Source organism: Ipomoea triloba, chromosome 9 (assembly GCF_003576645.1).
Source record: "Ipomoea triloba cultivar NCNSP0323 chromosome 9, ASM357664v1".
NCBI classification, from domain to species: domain Eukaryota; kingdom Viridiplantae; phylum Streptophyta; class Magnoliopsida; order Solanales; family Convolvulaceae; genus Ipomoea; species Ipomoea triloba.
This window is the reverse complement of record NC_044924.1, coordinates 10,439,933-10,449,861: the sequence shown is the minus strand read 5'-3', so window position 1 is coordinate 10,449,861 and position 9,929 is coordinate 10,439,933.

Genomic DNA, 9,929 nt, shown 5'->3' with positions numbered 1-9,929 from the left:
TCGTCCCTGTGATTGGACTTCGGTCCCTGTGATTGGACTTCGGTCCCTGTGATTGGGTTTTTACCCCTGTGATTGGACTTCAGTCCCTGTGATTTGGTTTTTACCCCTGTGTAACTAACTTCTAACTTTCGAGCTTGGTGATTGGTATGAGGGATGGTACTTTAGTTGGAGGTTAAGGTTTTGGTGCTTATCCTTGGGTTAAGGTCTGTTTGGTTCCTCGTTGACTCTTGAGTTGTATTGTATCTTGTTGATTATTGGTTATTCTTTGATATATTGCGGTTTGGTTGTTTCTTATGAGTATTCGGTTGAGTTTGTGATTCGGTTGGATATTGGTATTGTTGAGAAGTCTTGGTTTATATATTCTTTCAGCTTGTTGTTGTTGAGTATCCGATTTTAAATATCGAACAGTTCGTTGGTGTATATATTCTATATGGGTGTGTAAACCTATTTACAAACTTATATATATACGTATTTCCTTGCGGGTGTGAATGGTGGTTGCTTAGCAGTCTTTTGCTAATGGTTTCTTGTATGTTTTCCAGGTATGCAATAAGTCTAAGCGTGAGCGCGATAGAGATATATCCGTATGAGGCGGCTTAGACTAGTTATTATGTTTTAGACTTATGTTTTGGGCCTGTGCGCCAATATGAGATTCTATATACTCTTGTTTTAGATTTTGGATCTTTCGGATACGTTTGAGGATTTATATACTATTTGGTTTCAGTTTTTGGTTAGCCTGTGCATCTAGGCCGTGTTTTCTTACCTAGATGTGGCATGATACCCCTTAGGTTATAATTCGGTTTAACTATGTTATGTTTTATAGTTGAGATAGGCAGCTTTTGTGTTAAAGTTTAGCTATCTCGGCTTGTGAAAAGTTGGGGTGCCACAGTTGTGGTCCAGCATGAAACACTAGGTACCCTGTGCATGGGGTGCCGACTTTATCTTTACCTTTAGTTCTTTTGTTGTTTAAATTCCTATTGATGAATGCTTGTTTTACTTGTCTTTTTAGTATTGCATTTTAATTTCCTTTTATTCCTTGATTGCTTTTATTCCCAGTGTTATGCTTTTATTACTTGCTTTGCTTTTCTTTTCAATATTGCACTTTTGCTTTTGTTTTCAATAAGTTTTGCATTAATGGAAGTTAAATTCTCTAATATGGTTTGTAGTATTGCAATGTGTTTGTTGATGGTGTAGGGAAAGTGATAAATGGTTCAAAGCTAAGAGGGTATGTCTTTCCCACCATGATTAAAGGCAAGGTACTCGAAGAGAAGCAACAAGGGGAGTCTCTTTATCTCCCTTACTTATTGTCTTTACCTATATGCTTTCGTTTAAAGTGTGGAAACCGGGATATGGTACGACATTGCATTGCATTTGTTTGAATCATTCATAAAAGCATTTTGTGTGATCCTATAGCCCATAGCACACTTTTAAAGTGTGGAAATGGGCGTTGTTTTGCATGTGACCTTATGACTTTCCCACCTTGTGCATAGTGTGAACATCGAGGACGATGTTCGTTCTAAAGTGTGGAAAGGAAAGCACCGGTTGTGCTTTAAAACTTTGATCTATTAAGGGATGCTTAGCGTAGAATTTTGTATATGTTTGAAGTGAATACATTTTTTAATCTATCTTAGAAAATGCGTGCTTTGAAGGAATGTTTGATTCTCAATTTGGAATATCCCTTGAAATAAAACTCTTGTACACTTTTAAAAGTTGTTGATTTTTGTATGCTTGTGTGATGTTCACCCTTCATCTAGTTCGGACCATGGTCAAGGAGGGAACGAAGTGGGAGTGTGCACTTGTTAACCCTAGTAAGATAATTTTTACTAAGCCCGGAAAATGAATATAATTCTTTGTTGTGCTCTCCCGAAGGTGGTGTGAGGGGTTGTGAAGGTGAAGCTTACTATCTTATGTTCAAAAAGAGCCCAAAGAGGCACAAACCCCAAAAGAGCCCAATGAGGCCACCTTAGGAAATGAAAAAAAAACCGTCTTGCTAGGACATGGGGGCAACCATTGCACTGTCTTCGAAAAAGCGTAGAGCTCTACGTGAAGTCGGTTGCCCCGAAACAAGTTCTTGGGAGACGAGAAAATTTAAGAGAGCCATTCCGCCAAGATTCGGGCACCCATTGCACCGTCTTCGAAAAAGCATGGAGATCCATGTGAAGTCGGGTCGCCCGATGAGGTTATCTTGGGGAATGAGAAAAGGAGAAATATATCCCGTTAGGACCGGGCACCCATTGCACTGTTCTCGAAAAAACATGGAGCTCCATGTGAGATCGGGTAGCCCGATGGTTGGTCCTGAGGGGTAGTAGTGACCTTTGTTAGCCTATTTCACATTAGTATCTAGGGGGCTTGAGGTTATACGGGTGGTTGAATAGGGTTGGCTTGTGCACATCGTTCCCACTAGTTGGCTCGGCTAGTGGCCCGTTCTAAATGGTTGGTGAACCCTCGTTTGGATTGCATGCTTGAAAAGTGTGAGAAAAAGAGTTAATTGAAATGAATTGTTTTTAGCCTAAGGGCTTTGCTTCGTGGGATATTCGTTGTTGAGAATCTTAGTGTTCGTTTGAAGGCACATTTTCATGATAGCATAAAGAGTGTATTGATTTCAAATGTATGCATCATTCTTGTGTCTTAGCTCGCTTGCATATCAAAGTTGTGGCATCCTTTGCACTTATGTGTTGCTTGGTCATTGATAGCTTGCTTGAGGACAAGCAAGTTTTAAAGTGTGGAAATTTTGATAAGTGCAAAAGACGCCACATTTATAAGGTCGTTCTCGGATCATATTGTGCACAATTGATGGCTTTTATGTTTGATTTCGTCTTGAATTGCGTTAGAATGCTTGATGTTATCATCGGACCCCGTTCCACGCTTTGTTAATCGTTTTGTAGGTAAATTGATGTACAAAAAGGTGGAAAACGGCATGGATTTCAGAGATAGATTCACGGGCCGAAGTTGGAGCAAAAATAGGCCCTGGACACGCCTTGGACGCGTGTCCATACCTGCGTCCAAAAATACGCCCGCAGATGTTTCGCACAGCAGAGCAGAAACCTGATGGACGCGGGGTGGACGCGGGCGTCCACCCGGGCGTCCATCAGCACGCTTGCAGAAGTTGAAGTCTGGACGCATTTATCGCCGTGGACGCGCGTCCACCAGGGCGTCCATCGCAAAGTTGGGCGGTTTTCGCAATGTTTAAAAGGGGAATTGAGCTAATTTTCAGGGGACTTAGACTTAGATCCCTCATTCCACACCTTAGAATATTTCTCTCTCTAGGATTAGCCTAGAGAGATCTCTCCCAATTACTCCACATTTCAATTCTTAGGTTTAGATTAGATTTAGAGAAGGATTCCATTGTTGCAAGCTTGTGATCAACATTCAATTTCAAGTTCAAGGTTTAATTTCAAGCTAAGTTTTCCTTTTAATTTCTTGTATTACTTTTGTCTTTTGCTTTTTCAATTCCAAGTATGATTAGGTAGGTCTTTGTGGATTTGGATTGAGCAATTTTGTATGGATATTCTTGAGCTTTGAATAGATCAATTAGGTTTTGCAATTGCTTGATTATGAGTTTGATTGTGTGAGTGGTGATCCACTTTGACTCTTGTGTAGGGGTGATCAACCTATATGAGAGGTGTTTGGAGAAGGAGTCTCACCTACGAGAGTAGGGTTACTCCTTAGCCTAGCCTAGCACATTTCCTTCTCATCTTTGAGAAAAGGGAGATTGGAAGGCAATTAGCACACCATGTGTTCGATAATTTGCCTCACCTAGCCTAGTTGCCATGAGAATGGGACTATGGACTAGATGATAGGCCAATGACCACGAGAGTGGCATTGGCATAGTTTCCTTGCCTCATTTTCATTATCTAAGTGTTGCTAGCCTAATATCTTAGGAAATCAAGGATACCTATATGAGTTGCAAGATCCAAATCCTCCTTTCCAATTGATTGTTTCCAACGTTTTGTTCCTTATTTTCATTATGTTTCATACACATTTCTTACTATGTTTGGGTTAGCTTTCAAACACTAAACACTCTTGTGCTTAATCCCCTTACCGCTCGAATTCCCTCCTTGCCATCCTTGAGACCGACACTCGGGAACTTCTTCCCGTTTTAACACCCACTCCTTTCCATCCACCGCGAAAACTACATTCTTCAGGAGTGTTACTATTTGATCTGCAAAATTTACAAATCTTCTATAATAAAACTAAATGCCTATGTTTTTGCAGAAATTTGGATGAGGAAACTTACCTGTTCGTCGTGCAAGACCAACTCTTTGCTCTTGATTTCGGAGGAGCCTTTCCTTTCCATGACAATGTATGCACGAACGACTCTAACCTTGATAGCACTCCTCTTCTTAAACGTCGTTAGCTCATTTGCAAGACAATACATTCCCATGATTCTGAAGTTTGAATGCAAATGGAATATCAGTTTCAATTTGATTCGTAAATTGCATTTAAGTGGATAGTTAACCTGTAATATATAAGGCCTGCGTAATAATTATGATTTTGCCTTCCTGGTGAATGTATATAATATAATGTTTACCTGGATTGTCGAATCGTCGCCAACGATTCGATTTCCTATGTAAACGAAATGATTTCGTTTACAAACGTGTGCCATAAATATCTAGTTTGAATTCATTAAGTTACCTTTCACAGTTCTTAAGCTGATTATATTAAAAAAAAAATTCCTTATTAACGTTTATTGACCAAAACTGCACCATTTTGCACTGGGAGGCATTCGTGACCGCTGATGCCATAAATACCCTAAACTACGCCGTTTTGCAGTGGGCGGGAAAGTTGGCCAAATCTGCATTAAATGCTTGCTTCTAGCTTTTTTATTATAGAAGATAGTTGTAATATTAAAATGATTAAAGTTTGTTAAGGTAGTTATATTAAAGAGAATTAATGTATTTATTACTAGATTAAAGAAAATATTTGTAATTTTATAGATATTAAACACAGTATTATTGTGTTTATAGCATACTAAAACAGATTTAAGGGTCAAAATATTTAATTGCGTTGAATTTGATTTCGTGTTTTTGTTGTTTTAATAAGTACTAGTAAGTTACGTGTGATGCACGGATAAAAATTTTAATATATATTTATATAAAAAAAATTAAAGATGAAATTATAAACAATCCTAATATTTAAAAGTGTACATTTATTTAATTATAAGATTAGTGTAAAAGTATCACTCAATTAACTGAATAATAAATGACTTTTTTTTGTTTGCAATTATCTTTAAAAAATCAATATCTAATTGTTGGATATGGTACTTCAGCCCAAAAAATACAAGGCCCAGTATGAGTTGCTACGAAAGAAAATTGGGATGTCTAAGCAATGGTTCGAACCTTGGACCTTTTGTTTAAAGCTCAAGATTCAATCCACTTTGCTGCTGGTGTTGATATTGGGAGGGATGTTATTTCTATATGTATATGTGTTCTGGGTGGAAGTCTGGACAACTAACAAAACAACAAGATTAGTTGGGCTGGTGGGGAATTGAACAGGAGACCTTAGGGGCGGCTAAGCCCTTATAGGGTGTTGTTTCACCAGCTAAGCAATGACGTTTTTGTGGTCAATTACTGTAGTTATAATATTTGTTTATTCATTTCCGGCCACTATAAATACCCCCCTTCACTCTTTGTAAAATTCATCCCAAAATCATTCACATCTCTCCTTTAGTAGTTACTCTTTCTTTCCTTAGCAAGAGAGAAATTCTCCATTGTTTTCTCTTTGTTACACCGAAAGAAGAGTTGTAATAATTTCCTTATAGTGAAACACCTTTAGCCTTGCCCGTGGTTTTTACCCTCTTGGGATTTTCCACGTAAATCTTTGTCTCTTACAATTGCTTTCTATTATTCTCTATTATTCTCTCCTATTATCAACTGTTATTTTTGTTCATATCGTGTAGGAAAGAATCAATCTTGGTAGAGTGACCTTACATGTCTAGGAAAATCTTTGGATGAGACTTGGTATTTAAGTAGTCCGTTTGTGACTCACCTCTCTCTTCTAATGGTTATTTTCCTGGTGTATTGTTCATAAAACCATTATTATTCTATCTTTACGATACTGTTCAAATATTCTGTACGATATCAGTTGATTTTACGGTTGTGTTGGCCTGCCGACTGACTACCCCGTAGTCATAAAACCAACACTAATACTCCGTATAATTTATGTAATTATATTATTACATAAATAAATATGAAAAAAAGAGAAAAAAATTTTGGTTATTTTCCTGGTGTATTTTTCATAAAACCATTATTATTCTATCGTTACGATACTGTTCAAATATTCTGTACGATATCAGTTGATTTTACGGTTGTGTTGGCCTGCCGACTGACTACCCCGTAGTCATAAAACCAACACTAATACTCCGTATAATTTATGTAATTATATTATTACATAAATAAATATGAAAAAAAGAGAAAAAAATTTTAATTGTAATTATTATAAAAATAAATTCAACGACCCATGTTTAGCTTACCTACCATAAAGGCAATTATACTAATTTCTGTGTAATTATACTTTTAAACCTTAAGTATATTATTTCTTTCACCATATCACCTTTACCTTTTTACCCCTCTATATCTGAATAAATTAATTGTAATAATTATTATCAAAATAAATATAATGACTCATGTTTAATTGCAATTATACTAATATTTTTGTAATTATTAGCTTAATTGACGTAGTAATTATTAGTCAATTATATTAATATCTATGCAATTAATTCATTTATCATAATAATTATTAGGTAATTATACTAATATTGTGCAATTATACTCTCTCTCTCTCTCTCTCTCTCTCTCTCTATATATATATATATATATATATATATATTGTTTAATTTCTCATATGATTAAATATAATTCTAATATATAACTTTCTTATACATTTAGGCAAGTATTATACCATGAGTTTCGTGGTGCAAATCCAAGGGGATATCGAGAAATATTTAATAAAGCTCATTCATCCTTAAGAAGTTGCATTGATAGAGCTTTTGGTGTTCTTAAGGTTCGATGGAAGATATTACAAAAAAATGTCAATATATTCATTAATGGATCAAAATAGAATAATTTGCTCATGCTTCACATTGCACAACTACATTAGCAAAAGCACAATATAATTGGTGACCTAGATTTTAGAATCATTGATCAAGATCCAAAGTTCAACGTTGCTAATATTTTTCAAGATGCTGAAACAAATTCTACACCAAGTGGAGATATGAAAACCCAAGAGATGACAATTATTCATATTTATTGTACTATGAGTTACTTTTTTTTTTTAGATAATTGTATTAACTATTATGTTTAATTATTATTAACTATTTTATGTTTATTTTATTTGTATTTTAATTATTATTAACTTGTTTTATTATTATAGAATTATTATTAATAAAACAAAAATAATTAATAATAACAACAACAAAAATTTATAAATATAAATCATTTTTGAATTTATATTTAAAGCTTAAAACAACATAATACACTCATACCCTTAAATGTTAATTTACATGCAATTAGCTAATAGTAAACAACTAATCTATCAAGTACTTTTCTATAATCAGTTAGTCAAACTCTTTTCTATAATAACACAATACGCTATTAGCAATCAACTAAACCACTCAGCTATCAACCGTACCAAACACCCCCATAAGCTTCAAACCACTCATTATAAGAGATATGTAAAACAATTGCAGCTTCTTTAGCCATTATGCTTGTGCACAAAGTATGCAATTAATGTGTAACTAGAAATTTGAAATATACCAAAACTAAAATCCAAAAATGGAAGTTTAATAAAATTTTCTCCCAAAAGTTGAATCCGCAAAAGTTTAATGAAATCTATACAGCCATAGAGCTACATGTTTCCTATACATTGAATGAGAACTTATAACCAGACTATAGTGACAAGAAGTTGATAACCTAGGACGATGATGCAAAAATCGAGCTCAAAAATTCCATAGCTGCTGCCACTAGAATGGTTTTGCAATGGTTAGCTTTACATATATATTTCAAGGTCATGCATCAAAACATGAAAGATATTACAAAAAAGATTTAATAAAGTTCATTCATCCTTAAGAAGTTGCATTGAGAGTGCTTTTGGTGTTCTTAAGGCTCGAACCGCTCCATGAAAGATATTACAAAAAATGCATATATATTCATTAATGGATCAAAATAGAATAATTTGCTCATGTTTCGCATTGCACAACTACATTAGGAAAAATACAATTAGTGATCTAGGTTTTATAGGTTCGGAAATCCCTGAAAAATGGAAAATAATAAACCTACAAAAAGTTATTATTTCTAGAAAAACAAGAAGGACGAAGGTGGATGATTTTGGGGTAGGTTGCAAGTACGAGACAAATTGCACTCTCTTCTTAAAACCTTATTTACTGCCTTCCAAGGTGCTAGGAGTGTTGCGGTCTAGGCTTCCCAGGATAAAACGTACTACGATTCTAAGGTTATGTTTGGCAAATCTAGCTGAAAAGATAGCTGAAAGCTGAAAAACTATAAGCTATTAGCTGAAATCTGAAGAGCTGTTAAGCTAGCTGTTATGTTTAAAAGTTTTTTGGTAAAAGTAACTTTTTGATAAGCTTATAAATGTAAAAAGACTAAAAAGGCCGACTTCTTCATAAAATTTTATTTAAATAGTTTAAAATTTAAATAGGTTTGTTTACATATTAAAATAATATAAAATAATAAACTAATATATTTTAATAAAATATAAAGTAAGAACATATATTTGAAAATATATAAAGTAAAAATAAATATTTATAGTTCATACAAAAATTGATGTTCAAACACACAAATGTCAAATTGAAATTACAACCAAACATCCAAACATATTGAAGAGAAAATGTCAAAAAGATTTTAATTGGGAAGCGTAAAATTTGTCATTTATTTAAAATAATAAGGATAAAGATGGAAAAAGTTAAGAAGCTACTTAGCTTATTTTTGAAAAGCTACATCTAAAGTAGCTTTTTAAAATAAACTCTTATTTTAAGCTACTAGCTTATTTTGGGAACATTACCAAACATAGCTTATACCTTATTAGTAGCTTAAAATAAACAATAAGCTCCAAAATAAGCTCTGTCAAACAGAGTCTACGGCTATGTTTGGCAAACCTAGCTAAAAAGGTAGCTGAAAGCTGAAAAGTAGCTGAAAACTGAAAAGCTATAAGCTCGAAGCTGAAATCTGAAGAGCTGTTAAGCTAGCTGTTATGCTTAAAAGTGTTTAGTAAAATTAGCTTTTTGATAAGTTGATAAATTTAAAAAGACTAAAAAGTATATCTTCATACAATTTAAATAATTTTAAATTGGGGAAATGAACGTTTTAGTCCCTCAAATGTTGCCAAACTGTCAATGTTGCCCTTGAACTCGTTAATCATCGATTTAGTCCCTGGAAATAAGTGTTTTTGGTCACTTAACTCCATCCGGCCAATTTCCGGCGAGGGCTCCGATTTAGCAGGGTTAAATATGTCATTTCCTATCTTCTATTCTATTTCTTCACTTCGTATAAAAGCAGAGAACGCAATGACTTCATTCCAACTTAATTCTACGTTGTTAGGAACATCATGTAATAGGTTTTGATGATACCAACTGTTAAGTAGAAATCCCCAAGTCTCGATACATAGGCAAAACGCTGTAAGTTCGACAAGTAAACCAAGAGCGAAAATACAACCGGGTAACTTTGAGCTCAACTCGGAAAATATTTTTGCTTGAAGTAAACTTGTTTGAACATCTTAGAAATCTCGTGTTGTAATTTCATAGATAAAACAGAAGAAGGCACGGGACAACACTGGAGGAATAAGGGTCTGCGAGACATCAACTAAGTCTCGAGACATAAGCAGAGTTCGAGAGGTAGGACCTCTCGATACAGCTATCTAGTTCGAGACATAAACAGAGTTCGAGAGATAGACCTCTCGATATATGAGTACGAGACATC